Source organism: Mustela lutreola, chromosome 3 (genome assembly GCF_030435805.1).
Source record: "Mustela lutreola isolate mMusLut2 chromosome 3, mMusLut2.pri, whole genome shotgun sequence".
In the NCBI taxonomy this organism is placed as follows: Eukaryota; Metazoa; Chordata; class Mammalia; order Carnivora; family Mustelidae; genus Mustela; species Mustela lutreola.
The window spans coordinates 103,651,915-103,672,008 of NC_081292.1; positions in this window are offsets into that span (position 1 = coordinate 103,651,915).

Below are 20,094 nucleotides of genomic sequence, written 5' to 3' on the forward strand. Positions count from 1 at the left end.
CACAATCCCAGGGTTCTGGGATCACACAGAATGTGAAAAAAAGAACAGTGTCAAGAGTGACAGTAAGGCATATTTGTTAGGGGAACCGGTGGTTCAGTTGGTTGAGCAACTGACTCTCTCGCTGTCTCTTTCTATCAAGTAAATAAAATCTTAAAAAAAAAAAAAAACTACCAATGTTATCTATTAAACACTGATTATTATAGAATGATATCAAAAACAGATATCTTTTGTGGGTTTAAGTGTTTTTCCTCTAAAAGAACAATATCTTACCTGGTAAGTCAATTACTTTTGCTCACCTACAAATAGAGGTGTGGTTTGGACACTTTGCATATAATCTTCTTATAAAATCTAGTATGCATTATTCTTGCTTATTTGGAGACTGTGACTTCCCTACATTGACACAACTTTTCAGTGGTGAAGTAATAAGCTATATGCAGATATGTTGTATAGACATCCATATTCAAACATCGGCAATAAAAATAAAGGGATGGCTAGAACCATAGCCAATAATGGAGTGCAAATAGTTACCAGGGAGGATCATCTATTCTGTTCCCCTATATTCCTTTACAGTAACCCATTATTCAGTCAGCTATGCTTTGGAAAAGTGATTCTAAAATTTGGGAATATAGTAAAATCATCCTATGCCCTTGTTAAAAATTCAGATTCCTAGGGTTCAGAAACAAAAAAAAATCCTGGCTGTATGGGTTTGGGAAACATTTCAGTAATAACTTCATATGCTTCAGATGTCAAAAGTCACTGACAATATTAATGGCATATATTGACAGACAATCTGGAATTGTTTTACTTAGTAATAAAACAGTGCTACAAAACCCTTCAAACATTAAATTAAATAATGTATATGAGGTGTTTAACATAGTATGGTGCCCAAAGTTAGTTTTTTTCTGTTTAAGTATTTATTGACCACTGGCTATAAGAGATCAGTATTTTTTTTCTGGACCTCTTAGAGATACAAGTGGAATATAGACATAATATGACCTTTGCAGGATTTGCAATTTTGGAAGGGGGCATGAGAGCTGCTGAATGATGTGATTATTTCCTCCACTGTTTTCTGTATGCCTCTTAAAACAATTACTTTCTTCTAGTGGTTTTGACAAAAGGCCGTGCTGTCACTTTTTTTTTTTTTAATGAAGATTTATTTATTTATTTTAGAGAGAGCATGAGAGTGGGAGGAGGGGCTATGAAGAGAAAATCTCAAACAGGCTCTGCACTGAGTGTGGAGCCCCAAGCCTGGGCTGATCTCAGAATCCTGGGATCATGACCTGAGCCACCACCAAGAGTCAGATGCTCAACCAACTGAACCACCGATTGCCCTGACAAACACGCCTTACTGTCACGCTTGACACTGTTCTTTTTTTCATTCTGTGTCTAGTATATCTGCACTACATCCAGAGTCTGACCCATTTTAGTCCTTCTACTATGCCCACCCTGATCATAACTAGTGTTTTTGCTCCTTGTAGTCTGCTCTCACAAAGCAACCAGAACGACCCTATTAAAACTGGTCAGCTGTCAGGTGATACCACCTCTCTGCTCAGTTCCCTCCACTCTTCCTATGTCACTCAGAAATAAAGCCAAAGACATTAAGTTTTTAATTGGCTGGCCCCAATCTCTCTCTCAAGTCATCTTCACCTTTCCCCAGATCCCTGTGCTCCAAACATGCCATTTTCTTTGCTGTCTTTAGATGAAGTCTGGCCAACCCCACCTCAAGCTTTGGCACTCTCTTTTTTCTGACTGGAATGTTCTCTCTGACATCTGAATGGTTCATTCTTTCCTCCTCTTAAAAAGTGTGGGCTCACTATCAGTTTTTAGGGAGTCACTACCTGACTACCTTATTTAAAATTGCAAACCCAGGACACCTGGGTGGCTCAGGGGATTAAAGCCTCTGCCTTAGGCTCAGGTCATGATCCCAGGGTCCTGCATTGGTCTCTCTGCTCTGCTTCCTCCCCTCTCCTTGCCTGCCTCTCTGCCTATTTGTGATCTTTCTGTCAAATAAATAAATAAAACCTTTTCAAAAAATTATAAACCCTCTGCTTCTGACACTCCCTGTCTTTCCCCCTGCTTTATCTCCCTTCCCCAATAATTATATTATTTATAATTATATAAATAATCTGAATTTAAATTAGATACTATATGGTTTACTTTATTTCACTGGGGTTGTTATTTCCTCTCCCTGTTTCCAACAGAATATAAGCAAATGAGAGTAGGGATGATTTTGTCTGTTGACAAAAAAAAAAAATTTTGTCTGTTGACAAAAAAATTTACTGATGAATCACTAGCACATAACAATAGAACTAAACACACAGAGTTATCATACAGTAAATATATGAATGGAGAAATCCATGAATGTCAATAAATAAATGAATTATAATAAATAAAAGAAATGAATTATGAAAAACAATTGCATTTATTGGTGCCCAATATATTCCAGATACTTTACTTGACCACTTATATACATTATTTCTTTAATCTTGACAATAATCCTTGGAGATGAGTATCACAAGCTAGGCATTTGCAGATGAGAATCAGGCTCAGATACGTTAGGTAGTGAAGGAGGTATTTGAGAGAAGACCCATCTGGTTCTAATGTATATGCTAGGTTTTCTGGAGGAAGTTATTTCTAATATTCTTGGAAATATCCTACTCAGCTCACATTTCCAAGAATAGGCAAGGTCTAAATCTTCTGGTTTGGTAAATTTCTTTAATTGACTAACAAAAGTTAACATGGTTAAACCAAAATAACAGCGTCTAAGTCATGTTCATGAAAATTTATGTATTGTCAGATAATATTGCCAAAGAAATTTTATTAACTGCTAATTTTCCACATTGCTACATCTTGTGAAGTGTGAAAAGTCTAACAAATCTATATCTCCCTTTAACATTAATTAGAAGAGTAGAGATTACCCTCACGTAGAGACTATTATAGAAACTTGTCATTGCGTCACTAGGCAATAACTGTGCTTGATTGATTAAAATGGTAGTATTAATCTATATCTATTTAATGTTTCTCATAACATACCATTAAGGACCTGTAAGGGATGGCATGTGGATCTTGTGTAGATATGCCTTTCATACTTGCCTAACCCATATGCCAACTGACTTGTCTTCAGATACTCTGAGTTCATTCTCACTAATATCTATTTGTATTAGTTATCTCCCATTTGAAGTTCCTCCCCTTTCCCTGAATGTCCATCCAAATGAAGAATCTTCCAAGGTCCATTTAACACTTTCTCATTATCTATAAACTTCCTTTGTTGTTGTTGTTTTAGTTAACATTAGTATCTTCTTTATTATCAGTTACATATAATGCTTTCTCCTTTAGTTTGCCTTCCATTCAATCACATTTACTTATCAAAATTATTGAGTTCCTACTCCGTATGAAACTCAGAATTTTCTCAAATGCCAACAGGAATATGACACAACCCTCACCTATATAAACTGTACAACTGTTAGGCAAGTATTTTCGTTTTCTTCAGTTAATTATTGTTTTGACATCTGCAACACTCCATATTATTTTATTCAGAATATAAAGTGTATAAGTAAAATAAAATATATTCTTTGACCTTCAGGAGTTCACAGTCTAATGAGAAAGAAAGACATTTATGATCACAGTCTGATGCAGCCAGTATTATTGAAATATGTAAGAGTGATGTCAAGAACACAGAGGAAGAACATATGACCCATTTTGGGAAGGGTAGGCCAAGAAAAGGAACAGAAGGTGACACCTGAGTTGAATTTTAAAGCAATCATAAGAGTAAGCCCAACTAAGACTGCTAAAGGTGGGATATTTTGCAGGTTGAGAGATAGGCTGGTCTTTGGTTTTTAGGCCGTCCCCAAACCTTAAGAGATATTAAGCTCTCAATGAAGAGAGAGTTTAATAATGGTCATCTCAAATGGTAGCACAATATAAGTCTTTTACTATTTTCTGAGTGACTGCTTTAACTGATTAATAAAAGTATTATTTAGGTAAGGGAAAACTATGTCCTAGCCTTAGTTTTTTGAAGACAGAACTAACAAAATTAAAGATATCCTTCCAGTCTCTATGTGTTTTCCTTAGGCAGAAAGAAAAATTTCTGTTCTTCCATTGTGCTAATGTATATTCTGAAAAAAATGAGAGAGGAAACTAATAAGTCAATATGATATTTGTTATCTAAGTTTCTATTTAAAGAATTCTTCTAATTTCGATTTAAAGTTTTGTTTTCTCTATTTATTCACCCCATATGTGAGCTGATTTCTTTGCAATGATGCTTTCCTGTCACCTGTGGGTTTTTCCTAGTAGGGTCAATTGCAGTGTAACCTTCTGAGGATACATGGGGACAGGGAAATGAATCTATTCCCAAACACATTTGGCAGCACAAAGCCTTAAAAAAGACTCCAGGATAAGAACATGTCCCTAAAATACCTCACCATTATGTTATAGTCCTTTTACTTTTTTCTGTATGGCTTCAGTTCCTGCCACATGCTGGGGAGTTAGGAGGCATAAATTCTGGTTCTGGCTAAGGAGCTAATTAGTTGTGTAGCCCTTAGCAAGTCACTTGACCTCCCCAGGTCTCGGCAAATCTTTATCTATAAAATGAAGAATACGTTGCTGAGATTCTGATTATGAAATTATATAAAAATTTCTTTAGAAGATATTCCTAATCTTTTCATTTCCTTGTGTTCTTAACCTCTTTTGCTTCGGTGTTAGGTGTGGTAAGAATCTCAGTGAGAATAATGCCATTTGCTTCTTTCAGACTCCTTTCAAGTGTCTTTTCCTTTGGAAAGCCTTCTGGACTCTCTGCTTCATTTAATTTCCCTCCTTTGTGTCTCCTGAAGGATGTTTTATGTGTGGCTATCCTTGTGTTGTAATGATGTGTCTGTCTCCATATGGTACCCTCACCTCTGTTGTAAAAGCCTTCACATGGGAACTCTGACTTTTCATCACATCCTGTATATGTATAACACAGTAACTTCTTAGTAAATATCGCATGATGAATAAACTTATTATATGGTGCTTCCTACACATTGAACAAGTATTACATGCACTGTACTATCTCTTTAATACATTAAAGAAGAAATATTTTATTACATTTCCAATCAGCTTCATTTTCAACTTCAGTATCCTAATATTGTATTATTGCTGAGTTAGATACTTAAAAATTTTTTCATTCCAAATATGTTTAACTTGGGCAATTGCTTATTAATCAGTATAAATGTGTCTATTATCAAAATTTATATCAAATTATGTCAGTTGAGCCAAGTTCTGTGGGTTTTTAAAGAATACACATGTTATATTGTTTTCTATTCTTTTTTTTTTCAGAAGATTCTATGGTTGATAAGAAAAAAAGCAACAAAGCTCTTCTTTAACCAAATCTCTTGTATGTCATATACCCACATGTTTGTCTGTTTTGTGTGTGTGTCTCTCCTACTGGTGTTTGAGTTCCATTAGAACCTGTGTGTTAATCATATACTTAAAAATAATAAAAATAACAATATTAAGGTACAACAAGAAACCAAATACTGAATGTTCTTCATAAATGAAATAAATCACATAATTATAGTCCACTCTAATTCATTTTCAGAAATCTAGTTAAGAGAAAGAGTCAATTTGAATTAAGTGGCTTAATGGCACAAGAGGAATCAGAGGCTCCTATTGCTACTTCACTGATTTATGCTGATGGTATGTTTTAAAATAAAGTGTATTACTGGAAAATTGAGTTATAGTAAGAACAATATATGGGGAAAAGATTGCCATTAAAAAGACAGTTTGCTTCCTCACAGATCCCAAGAGGTGGAGTACATATCAAGCTTCAGGGATGGGAGAGGGTCATGTATCAAAGGGGAATTCCCAGGATTATAACCAATTACCAGGACTGGTTATAAAGCAGAATGAAAGGGGAGAACTGTAAGAGCCTTAGTTGTGACTTATTCAGAAAAAAACAGGTAAAGCATGGTAAGCTGTCTAAAATTGGCTAATTTGAATAATTTCTTCTTTTATTTTTTAGTATTTATTTATTTATTTGAGAGAGAGGGAAAGAGAGAGCACAAACAGGGGTAGAGGCAGTGGGATAGAGAGAAGCAGACTCCCCATGGAGCCGGGAGCCGGATGAAGGGCTCAGTCCCAGGACCCTGGGATCATGACCTGAGCCAAAGGCAGCCACTTAATGACTGAGCCACCCAGGTGTCCCTAATTTTTTTTTTTTTTTTAAGATTTTTATTTATTTACTTGACAGACCGAGATCACAAGTAGGCAGAGAGGCAGGCAGAGATAGAGGAGGAAGCAGGCTCCCTGCTGAGCAGAGAGCCCAATGTGGGGCTCGATCCCAGGACCCTGGGATCATGACCTGAGCCGAAGGCAGAGGCTTTAACCCACTGAGCCACCCAGGCGCCCCCAGGTGTCCCTAATTTGAATGAATTCAACAGACTCTGAAGCTCGGCAGCTGTCCTTTGTTGTTAGGTACCTAGCACAGGTGTATAGTAGCTGGAGTTGGTTGGGGTGTGAACTTTAGATTGGTCAATTTTGTATTTGGAAATTATGCCCTTGAGAGGCGGACTTCTCCTGAGGACGAAGGGAGCCATAGTGGAGACAGGAGGTCAAGGGCTGGTATCCGGGAGGCATGTTATCATGTTGTCCCAGACCAAGTGTGTCCAGCATATCCATGTATGGCAGATGTTAAAGCACCATTTTTACAGAAGCTAGAAACATGATCAACACACTGTTTTCCACTAGAATCAAATGCAAGTTGGCTGAAGGGCAACAAAGACATGATACCCAGACTCTTAATCAAACAAAAGTTTCCCTTTACATTGGCTTGATGGCCATCATGAGCACCTAAAACTTTTCATTTTATAGTTTTTTTTTTATTCACCAAACTATATACAGTGAAGAAAAAGAAACATAATTGTGTTTTGATTTCCACCCTTATTTAATTCTCCCATTACTGAGACAGACAGAATAAATTTGGCCAATGAAGACACTAAAGGGCAGAATAATTAAATGACTTACTCCAAATTCATACAAAAAGCAACTAATAAAACCGAGCTCAAGAGCTTGTTTTTCCATAGCATTCTACTGCCTACCTCTGCTGTCACAACCAAAAGGACAACATATGTTCTCTTAGCATGCAGAACATTCTCTGCCTTCCATGAGTAGTGTGTTTAGAATGCTATTTTAAATGAAATACAGGATTCAAAGGAGTTTAAAATATGAATATCATTCACAAAGAATATAGAGTCCATCTGGGAAACAAGGTATATATATGACTTTTATTGTTAAATCATCTATTTATTTACATACTGTGGAAAAGTAAAACTGTATATCATCTTGAAGTTAGTGCCCAGAATTTCTTTCTTTTAGAGACATTTTTAAATGATGCTTGGGGAAGCTGATAAAACTCTAGGAGCCTCAGTTATCTCTTGTCTAGACAAAGGAACAAAGATTCATTTTTGAACAAATCATCTGACTAGAAATGGATACTGGAGCCTGGGGATTAGAAGAGAGGATTAAAACACGGGAGGAGAAGACATGAAAAATTATACTCTGAATTTGGGAAATGACAGTGAAATTTGCATTGAAATATAACCGACATGCAGTATTATATTAGTTTTAGATATATAACATAGTGGTTTCACAGCTACATTTAAAAATGACCACCCATATAAGTCTAGTTACCCTCTGTAACATACAAAATTAATATAAAATTATCGTCTATATTCCCCACGCTACATATTACATCATGACTAATTTATTTTATAACCACAAGTTTGTACCTCTTGAACCTCATCATTTTGCCCACCCACCAGCCTCTTCTCAAGAAACTATCAGTTTGTTCTCTCTGTCAGTGTTTCTGTTCTTGTTTTGTTTTGCTTGTTTGTTTTGTTTTATATATTCCATATATAAATAAAATCATGTGGCATTTGCTGTTCTTTTTGTGACTTATTTCATTTAGCACAATACACTCCAAGTCCATCCATATTGTCACAAATGGCAAGATTTCATTCTTTTTTGTGGCTGAGTAATATAATATCCCATATATATAAATTAAATATATATGTGTATATATATATTTTTTTCATCGTTTTCTTGTTTTTCTGTAGTTCTTTGCTCCCTTCTCTTGCTCTCTTCTTTGCAGTTTAATGATTTTCTTTGGTATTTTTTTTTTATTTCTTTGTTATTTTGTGTATCTATTGTATCTATTTTTGTGTATCTATTATAGGTTTTTGGTTTGTAATTTCCATGAAGTTCATATGTAATGGCATGTATATACCATATATATATATTATATATAATACATAGACATGCATATATAAATATACATATATAATATATATAAATATGCATAATATGGACCATAATATGGTATATTTAGACATATTTAATATGTGCATATATGATATATGCCATTATATATGAATTATTATGAATTATAAGTATATGTAATATGTATAATAGATTATATATTACATTATATATATATGTGCACACATATATACACATACATATACATATATACACATACATTATATATACAATGCAATATATTATATAATGAATTATTAATATATATTAATAATAATGTCATTATATATGAATTATATATATATATATAAAATACAATCAGTCTATTTTAAGTTTGACCACATTACAGAAATATTACTTTTTTACCTCTATCCATATTTCATGCTTTTGATGTCATATTTTACATATCTTTATTTTTTGTCTTCCTTAATTATCATAGTTATAGTTGATTTCACAATATTGGCCTTTAGTCTTCATGCTAGCTATATAAGTGGTTGATCCAATACATTTACTATATATTTGCTTTACCAGTTAGATCCTTTTCTTTCATATATTTTCTTATTTTTAGTTATAGCCTTTTCTTTCTAGCTTAGTTTCCATTAACAATTCTTGCAAGTCTGGTTTAATAGTAATGAACTCCCTTTGCTTGTCTGGGAAACTCTTTATCTCTCCTTCAATACTGAATGATAATATTGCCGGATATAGTATTTTTGGTTGGATTTATTTTTTTTTCCTTTCAGCACTTCAAATATATCATGCCATTCTCTTCTGGCCTGAAAAGTCACTACTGAAAAATCTGCTGATAGTTTTAAAGGGTTTCACTTGTATTAGTTTTTTTTTTCTCTTGCTTTTATGGGCCTTTATCTTTGTCTTTTGACATTTTAATTATAATATGTCTTGGTGTGGATCTCTTTGCGTTCATCTTTCTTAGTCTTCTCTCTGTGCTTTCTAAAGCTAGATGTCTGTTTCCTTCCTTGAGCTAGGAAAACATTTAGCATTATTTCTTCAAAAAAGATTTTTGCCTATTTTTCTCTCTCTTCTCCTTCTGAGACTCCTATTAAGCAAATGTTAATACATTTGATGATGTCTCACCAATCCCTTAAGACATTATTACTATTATTATTATTATTATTTATTATTAATTTCTTTTTCTGGCTCTGGGTGATTTCCATTACCCTGTCTTCTAAGTCACTCAGTGATTCTATTGTATCATTTAAATGCTATTTGGAACATGGTTCTCTATTTCTTCATTTTGCTTGATTCTCTGTGTTTCTGTTGAGACTGCATGAACAGCATGGATATGCAGGACTTCTCACCTGCTACATTTATTTATTGGGGCTGCATGAGTGGTATGAGGAGGCACATGTCTCCTGCTGTGCCTGTTGGAGCACAGTAAGCAGCAGGGGGGTGTAGATTTGCTCATTTTCTATGCCTGGCAGTACTGCATGAGTGGTGAGAGGAGGGGGATTCACCTGCTGCTGTCAGGTCTTTAGAATGAAGGTTTAAAATGGTGTCCAGTAGCCTTCTTGCTGGTAATGTAGAGGTAGGGCCTAGGAAAATGTCATCCACTATCATTCTGTTCCTGGAGAGAGTCCTGGCAGACTTCTGTCCCTTTGGCAGATGCTTTAAATTTAGCAAGTGAAACTTCTTTACTTATAGTCCAGACTCTTTTCAAACTGCTGTTTTTTGTGTTGGGTCCTGAGGGAAATGGTTCTACACACCAAAGCTTAAAGAGTAGAAACTTCATTCTCTGTAGCTCTATATTTACCTTGAATGTAAACTTCATAGCTTTTCAAAGCCAAATATTTTGGGGGCTTGTCTCTCATATAAGAATTGAAGGTTGGAGTGCCTGGTGGTGGTGTTATTCTGTAGAAGAAACTTCATTTATATTTCTGTTTGTTTTTGAGATTCCTACAAATTGTAGGTTGCTATCCAAGGGGTGGAGTTTGGGGCACAAATGTTGCTCTGCTTCTTTTACCTATCTCAGTGTGGTCCTTCCATATTTTGCTATAGAAGACGTGTTCAGCAAATTCTCAAGTTCTTTTTGGAGTGGATTATTCTATATATAGCTGTGTATTTGTTATGTCCACTGGAGGAGTTGAGTTCAGCATTTTCCTACCCCACCATCTTAAACCACCTCTAAGAAATGTCTTATACTGAATTGAAAGTTGTATATATTGCTGCAATATAATATCTTCACATCACTAAATTTTGAGTAATTCAGTGGCAGTCAAAAGAAAGAGTCTAACAGCAGGGCTGATTGAAAGGGTGCCACTGGGAATATAACCTTGAGCTGACACATTTGTAATGGATTCAGCAGAAAACAAAAGTAAAAACACACCTCAGAACCAGAATAAACATAAAACTATAACATTGCTGGAAATACATAGAAATTAGGAACATTTCTACAGGGGATGAAATGGGAGTGTGAAGAATGTTCTATAAGCTATAATGATGGGGAAATTGATATCTGATTAAACCTATTTCACTATAACCTTAGCAATATGTTCCACAAATCCTATAATGGATTTTGAGTGTCTTTCAGGTAAATTAAGTTCTTCAGTTCTTCAGTGTTCTGCCCTGTCAAGTTTCTATAATACCTAAACATTAGATAAAAGGAAATATTCAGAGTACAATATGGAATTCTACATAATCTCTGCAGCCCATCCTGGTTCCAGCACTGATCTGCAAGTATCTTTATCCTTCTACACTAAAGCAAATATAAATTGCAAGGCAAATCTTCATGCATATCTCTACCAGACTAGAAGGTCTGTCAGAGCAGGTTGTTTGTGTGGTCATTGTTATATCCTCACTGCCAAGCAGAATGGCAGATGCCAGGCAAAAGAGCCAAGGCCAGATGGTGATTGAACTAAATTATGTTGGGGTTGGGTTGACTTGACAAAGTGACCAAATTAAAGGGGGTTGTCAGAGGTAGAATTAAATTATTTTTTTAAGATTTTATTTATTTATTTGACAGACAGATCATAAGTAGGCAGAGAGGCTGGCAGAGAGAGAGAGAGAGAGAGAGAGAATGAGAGAGAGAAGGGGGTGGGGAAGCAGGCTCCCTGCTGAGCAGAGACCCTGATGCTGGACTCGATCCCAGGACCCTGGGATTATAACCTGAGCTGAAGGCAGAGGCTTTAACCCACTGGTCCACCCAGGAGCCCCTGAATTAAATTATTTGTGAATTAGCTAAGTATAAACACCCAACACTTGTTCTTATTTTGTGGAACTTCTTATTCAAATGACCACTTTGAAGTTTATTCTAAAACAAGCCAGGGGTGCCTGAGTTGGCTCAATTGGTTAAACATCTGACTCTAGGTTTCAGTTCAGGTCATGATCTCAGGGTGATGAGATCAAGCCCCATGGCTGGCTCCATGCTCATTGGGGGAGTCTGCTGAGATTCTCTCTCCCTTTCTTTCTGCCCACCCCAAATTAAATAAACAAACAAATAAATAAATAAATAATTAAATAAATAACAAAACAGACCAGACTCTCTGTTTCTTGAAGCTTTATTTTTTAGTTTAATTTAATTAAAATAAACCATTATAATTATTACCAAATATCACTTATGACTGCAATTTTAAAATTTTACAACCTAGTCCTCTTTAGTGTATGAAGTAGGATTATCAATATTTTTTTTAAAGATTTTATTTATTTATTTGACAGAGAGAGATCACAAGTAGGCAGAGAGGCAGGCAGAGAGAGAGGAAGGGAAGCAGGCTCCCTGCTGAGCAGAGAGCCGGATGCGGGACTCGATCCCAGGACCCTGAGATCATGACCCCAGCCAAAGGCAGTGGCTTAACCCACTGAGCCACCCAGGTGCCCCTGTCAATATTTTATATATGATTCACTCCATCATAAGTCTCAGCATTAAAAAGGAACAGACACTAAATGCATGGCACTATGTTCTCCATACTCTAAACATTTCAAACTGTGGAGAGGTGCACTCCAGGAATGTCTTTTAAGTGTTCAACAGGTGTAGTTTTTTTGAGCTGGACTTCACTGTACAATCTCCACCCAGTCTGTTTGCTTAAAGAAAGCTGGCGGTTCCAGAGATAATTACCATCCTAGGGTGGTTCTATAATCCTTTCTTAGTCATCATTTCTTTAAATAGACTCATTTGCTTCCTAGATACTCTGTTTGTGTTTCAGAATGGAATTAGTTTTCTATTTTTATTTTTAATAGTCTCAATATTTAGGAACAATTTATAGAAAGAGCCCTGGGAATGAATACTGAATTCATAAAACTTAAACCTATAATATTTAAAGAGGCCACTTACTTTCATTTTAAGACAGGTGTCACAAAAAGAGCGTGGACACTGTTGCTTTCAAAGTCAATTTCTGCCTTGTATTATCTGTAATGCCAGTGCATGGCTTGGTTCATTGTGTGAGCCATGGTTTATCTATCAGGGAAACAAGAGTAAAAATTATATAATAATGGGCTTCTGTAGTGCTCTACAGAGCACTAAGTTGATGTGTGAAGCAGTAAGAGGATGATCAGTAAATGATGACTATTATAATGATTAATTTCAAACATGATTTGATTTTGAAGTACGAAATATCTTAGCTAATTCAGGTCAAATGATTTGTTTTTCCTTCTATCTGCCACATTTTCACACAGACTGAAGGCATTGACAAAGTGGTAATTTAGAATATTAGAGAGAGAAAACTAATATTTATTCCTTACTGACTTCATACCAATCTCTAATTTTAAATATATCATCGTTATGTTTATCAAGTTATTACTGGGTTTCTAGGATCTCAATAAGATTTTTATGCACGTTTTCTCATTGACTGCTTATATATCTGTTTATCCGTGTTTTGTAGATAAGTAAGCTAAAGTTCTCTGCAGTTGAATTAGGAAGTAGGTTTGGAATTTGAACCAAGTCAGCCTGATACCAGAATGAGTAGGATTCCTGCAGTTAGCAATTTACTGAGCACTTATTTTCTGTCAAGCATCCTCTTTTTAAGTATTTTATATGGATTACTCATTGGTCTTTGTAACAAAACATTTGATCTAATTACTATTATTGCAGTTTAATTTGTAGATGAAGAAAATAAGACACTGGAGAAGGCAAGCAACATTTCTAAAGTCACCAAGTTAGATATGTTAACTCAGGGAGTTAATCCCAATCAATCTCACTCCAAAACTAATATTAAAGCCACATTGACTTATGGGGAAGAGTCTAGCTTTAGTCTGTCACTATGTGAAGGCTTCTTTGCCCCTATATCTCTCCAAATATATGTTGCCTATAATCCTAAAGACTCAGTGATTAGATTCTTATGCTCTTTCTCTTCTTAAATTTAAACATATTTTCAAGAGTTATGTATTGGTCAAAAGTATATTTCTATGAAGTAGCAGATTAGATCCCCAAGAACACAGATAGGATGACACATGATAGTATAAAACTTGTCAAAGAACTCAGTGCAAGGCAGGGTCTACAAGCTCAAACCTCCTCTTATTTGCATTAGAATGTTGATAGATATGATGGGAGTAAGCAAGTGCAGGGTTGAGTGAGGAGAGAATCTCTCTAGGAATGAGTCATGCAAAAAACCCCAAGGAGAATTGTGTCTAATCAAAAAATACACTTTAGTAGCAATTCTGATGGACAAGGTGCAGTGGGAAGGATTCATGGCATGCTGTTCCTCTAAAGGTGTTTTCCTCAGATGAAGATAAGGAGTAAGAGGCAGAAAGTTCTTATGTGTACCTCTTGGACATCATTTCTAACAGTCACATTGATAACTTTAACTTTTCTTTTTTTTCTTTTTTCTTTTTTTTTTCCTGAAGCAGACAGGAGGCAAGATTGCTAAGGTCCTTTCTATAATGGCCTAATCAGTACATTTCAAGTGTCATTATGGTGAAAAATCAACTGTAGAGGGAATTCTAGAATTTTCTTTATTAACAGACACAGAAATAGGAAGGGTAAGGTTAAAATCTCTGCTTAAAGGATGGTAGCACTGAATGAATAATGGCATAGCTCTGTTCACGCCTGAATTGTACCCCTGGGAGTTTAATTTTACTGTTTTTAACCAGTGACCCTTTAAACTATAAACATTGAAAAAAAATGTCTCTTTATGTCACATTATTAACCCCAGAGAACTGCCCATATGAGTCCGAATGGAACACAAAAGAGCAGCATTTATGTTGCAATTTTTTCACATTAAAAGATTTCAGGCCAATTTGAGGAATTGTCAATTTAGGGCTTACATCTATAGCTGCTAAGAAGCAGGATGAGTTGTCAAGGAATTGAGTCAGGAATGAAAACCAAGAATGATTGTAGAGATGGAATTAAATATAGACAATCTAATACGTATTACTTGACCATCTAGCAAAAGATGAAAGATGAATCTGCACTACACAAGATACAGAGGGGAGCAGGATTGTCCAATCCAGTAGGACACAGAGTCATAACCAGCCTGGCTGGAAAACCTGGCTCCCCACCCCTGGAGGGAGCTCCCTCAGAATGCATTCAGCACTGTATCACTGTAGTTTTTTCTTCTGAAACACACAACTCTGTGTGTGTGTGTGTGTGTGTGTGTGTGTGTGTGTGTGTGTGTCTTTTTTAAAAATGTAAGTCTAGACTAGAAGGCTTAAATTTAAGTTAAATATAATTAAATTGTAAGTTAAATATAATCTACGGATTTATTTTGTTTATGTTTCCTTGTTAAAATTTGAGTGCTATAAAGTGGGAAACTCATTCTTTCCTTATAGCACCATCCTTATTATTCTATTGTTTTCCATCATCCAATGCTAAAAGTGTATGAGTTTGCAATTCCCAACAGATTGTAAGCTCCTTTATAGGAGTTACTTTTTTGGACTGTGATTTTAGATTTTCTGCTTTTAAATCTTCACAGGCATGAAGTATATTCCCATTGTTGTGCAACCATCACCACCATCCATCTCTAGATTTTTTTTTTTAATCTTCTCAAACTGAAATTCTGTATCCATTAAACACTAACAATTCATTGCTCCTTTTTCTTGCCTCAGGCAACCATCATTCTACTTTCTATATGGTTTTTATTATTTTAGATATCTCAAATAAGAGGAATTATTTTACCATTGTGATTGATAGATTTCAATTAGCATGATATCCTTAAGGTTCATTGTTGTTGTAGAAAGTTTTTTTTTTTTTTTTTTTTGGTAACATTTTAAGGCTAAATTAAATGCCATAGTTTTATATACCACATTTTGTTTATCCATTCGTATGATGATGGATACCTGGGTTGTTTCTATCTTTTGGCTATTGAGAATAATGCTGCTGTAAATGTGAGTGTATAGCTATCTCTTTGAAACCTTACTCTTAACTATTTTAGGTATATGCCCCCAAATGAAATTACTGGGTAACATGTTAATTATATGTTTAATTTTATGAAAAACCACAACACAGTTTTCCATAGCACCTGCACCATTTTACATTCCTACCAGCTGTAGGCAAGATTTCCAATTACTGCACAGACTCAACAAAACTTATTTTCCTGTTTTTTTGTTTGTTTGTTTGATTTAATAATAACCATCCATCCCAGTGGGTATGAAGTGGTATTTTGCTGTGGTGCTTTTTGTTTTTAGGTTTTTTTTTGAAATATTATTTTTTATTTTTTTTAAAAACATATAGGTTTACATACTTCACAGCACTCACCATAGCACATACTATCCCCAGTGTCCATAACCCCACCCCCCTCTTAAACCCCTCCCCCCAGAAACCCTCAGTTTGTTTTGTGAGATTAAGAGTCACTCATGGTTTGTCTCCCTCCCAATCCCATCTTGTTTCATTTATTCTTCTCCTACCCCCTTAACTCCCCATGTTGCATCTCCACTTCCTCACATCAGGGAGATCATATGATAGTTGTCTTTCTCCACTTGACTTATTTTGCTAAGCATGATACCCTCTAGTTCCATCCATGTCGTTGCAAATGGCAAGATTTCATTTCTTTTCATGGCTGCATAGTATTCCATTGTATATATATACCACATCTTCTTTATCCATTCATCTGTTGATGGACATCTAAGTTCCTTCCATAGTTTGGCTATTGTAGACATTGCTACTATAAACATTCGGGCATATGTGCCCCTTTGGATCACTACATTAGTATCTTTAGGGTACATACCCAATAGTGCAATTGCTGGGTCACAGGGTAGTTCTATTTTCAGAGAAATGCATCCATTTCTTCCAGATTGTCAAATTTGTTGCTATAGAGTTGTTCATAATATGTTCTTGTAATTGCTTGTATTTCTTTAGTGTTGGTTGTGATCTCTCCTCTTTCATTCATGATTTTATTTATTTGGGTCCTTTCTCTTTTCTTTTTGATAAGTCTGGCCAGGGGTTTATCAATCTTATTAATTCTTTCAAAGAACCAGCTCCTAGTTTTGTTGATTTGTTCTATTGTTTTTTGGGTTCTATTTCATTGATTTCTGCTCTGATCTTTATGATTTCTCTTCTGCGGAGTTTAGGCTTTCTTTGTTGTTCTTTCTCCAGCTCCTTTAGGTGTACAGTTAGTTTGTGTACCTGAGACCTTTCTTGTTTCTTGAGAAAGGCTTGTATCGCTATATATTTTCCTTTCAGGACTGCCTTTGCTGTGGCCCACAGATTTTGAATGTTGTGTTTCATTATCATTTGTTTCCATGAATTTTTTCAATTCTTCTTTAATCCTGGTTGACCCATTCATTCTTTAGAAGGATGCTGTTTAGTCTCCATGTATTTGTGTTCTTTCCCAATTTCCTCTTGTGATTGAGTTCTAGCTTCAGAGCATTGTGGTATGAAAATATGCAGGGAATGGTCCCAATCTTTTGATACCGGTTGAGACTGATTTATGACCCAGAATGTGACCTATTCTGGAGAATGTTCCATGTGCACTAGAGAAGAATGTGTATTCTGTTACTTTGGGATGAAATGTTCTGAATATATCTGTGATGTCCATCTGGTCTAGTGTGTCATTTAAGGCCTTTATTTCCTTGTTGATCTTTTGCTTGGATGATCTGTCCATTTCCATGAGAGGAGTGTTAAAGTCCCCTACTATTATTGTATTATTATTGATGTGTTTCTTAGATTTTGTTATTAACTGGTTTATATAGTTGGCTGCTCCCATAAAATTAAATTGTTAGATCTTCTTGTTGAACAGACCCTTTGAGTATGATATAGTGTCCTTCCTCATCTCTTATTATAGTCTTTGGCTTAAAATCTAATTGATCTGATATAAGGATTGCCACCACAGCTTTCTTCTGATGTCCATTAGCATGGTAAATTGTTTTCCACCTCCTTGCTTTCAATCTGGAGGTGTCTTCGGTCATAAAATGAGTTTCTTGGAGGCAACATATAGATGGGTTTTGTTTTTTTATCCATTCTGATACCCTGTGTCTTTTGACAGGGGCATTTAACCCATTCACATTCAGGGTAACTATTGAGAGATATGAATTTAGTGCCATTGTATTGCCTGTAAGGTGACTGTTACTGTATATTTTCTCTGTTCCTTTCTGATCTACTACTTTTAGGGTCTCTCTTTGCTTAGAGGACCCCTTTCAATATTTCCTATAGAGCTGGTTTGGTGTTTGCAAATTCTTTCAGGTTTTGTTTGTCCTGGAAGCTTTTTATCTCTCCTTCTATTTTCAGTGATAGCCTAGCTGGATGTAGTGTTCTTGGCTGCATGTTTTTCTCATTTAGTGCTCTGAATATATCATGCCAGCTCTTTCTGGCCTGCCAGGTCTCTGTGGGTAAGTCTGCTGCTAATCTAATACTTTTACCATTGTATGTTACAGACTTCTTTTCCTGGGCTGCTTTCAGAACTTTCTCTTTGTTACTGAGACTTGTAAATTTTATTATTAGGTGACGGGGTGTAGACTGATTCTTGTTGATTTTGAGGGGGATTCTCTGCACCTCCTGGATTTTGATGCTTGTTCCCTTTGCTATATTAGTGAAATTCTTTCCAATATACCTTCTGCTCCCCTCTCTCTTCTTCTTCTGAATTCCCAATTATTTTAATGTTGTTTTGTCTTATGGTGTCACTTATCTCTCAAATTCTCCCCTCGTGGTCCAGTAGCTGTTTGTCCCTCTTTTGCTCAGCTTCTTTATTCTCTGTCATTTGGTCTTCTATATCACTGATTCTTTCTTCTGCCTCATTTATCCTAACAGTAAGAGCCTCCATTTTTTATTGCACCTCATTAATGGCTTTTTTGAATTCAACTTGGTTAGAATTTAGTTCTTTTATTTCTCCAGAAAGGGATTTTTATCTCTCTAGAGAGGGTTTCTCTAATATCTTCCATGCCTTTTTTGAGCCTGGCTAGCACCTTGAGAATCATCATTCTGAACTCTAGATCTGACATATTACCAATGTCCGTATTGATTAGGTCCCTAGCCTTCAGTACTACCTCTTGTTCCTTTTTTTGTGGTGAGTTTTTCTGCCTTGTCATTTTGTCCAGATAAGATTATATGACGGAGCAAAAAAAAAAAAAAAAAAAATTCTGAAAGGGTGGCAAAGATCCCAAGAAAATGCACTTTAACCAAATCAGAAGAGACCCCCAATCGTGGGAGGGAGAAAGGGGATAAAATGAGGTTCAGAAAAAAAACAATTTAAAAAAGAAAACAAAAAATTATAAAAAGAAAACAAATAAAGGAAAAATATAAAAAAGAATAATATATATATGTATACATATATATATTAGATAAACTAGTTAAAAACATTAAAAAGAAAAGGGAAAAAGTTAAAAAAATTTAACAGAAGAAAAAATAAAATAAAATTAAAAAAAAATAAATTAACTGCAAGACTTAAGAATCATGGCGAGAAAACCATGAGTTCCATGCTTTGCTTTCCTCCACTGGAATTCTGCTGCTCTCCTTGGTAGGTGAACTTTGTCTTGGCTGGATTTCTTATTGATCTTCTGGGGGAGGGGCCTGTTGTAGTGATTCTCAAGTGTCTTTTCCCCAGGCAGAATTGCACAGCTCTTACCAGGGGCTGGGGTAGGTAATCTTCTCGGGTTCACTTTTGGGAGCTTTCTTTTCCTGAACACTTTCCGTAGAGTTCCGGAGGACGGGAATGAAAATGGCAGCCTCCCAGTCTCTCGCCCAGAGGAGCTGAGAGCTCGGGGCCCCACTCCTCAGTGCGCCCTCAGAAAAAAGAGCCAATCACTCCCATCTCCCTGGCCTCTGGCCATGCTCTGAGTTCACCCAGCCTGCGACTGGTTCAAGGTAACCCCGAGCTGAGATCTCACTCCTTGGCTCTGTCTCTGTAGCCGGCTTCCCCAGTCTAATACCTGCAAGCTCTTCTGACACTCAGACACCCCCTATCTTTTTGTGACCCTGCGGGACCTAGGGCCACGCTGGCCCCACGTGGGCTTCACACCAGTTTAGCCTCTGGAGCTATGTCCCTCAGTGGAACAGACTTTTAAAAGTCCTAATTTTGTGCTCCATTGCTCCGCTGTTTGCGGGGAGCCGGCCCCTCCCCCCGCGGTCTATCTTCCCGTCGCTTTGGATTCACTTCTCCACCAGTCCTACCTTTAAGAAAGTGGTTGATTTTCTGTTTCTAGAATTGCTGTTCTTCTCTTCGATCTCCTGTTGGATTTGTACGTTTTGCAATGGTTTGATGAGCTATCTAGCTAACTCCTGCTACCTGGTGTAGTCTCAGCCTCCTCCGCCATCTTGACCTCTCCTTGCTGTGGTTTTGATTCACATTCCTTAACAATTAATGATATTGAGCAACTTCTCATGTCCTTATCAACCATTAACAGGTCATCTTTGGAGAAATGGCTATCCAAGTCCTTTGCCCACTTATGAATCTTTTTGTTGTTGACTTTTAGAAGTTCTCTGTGTAC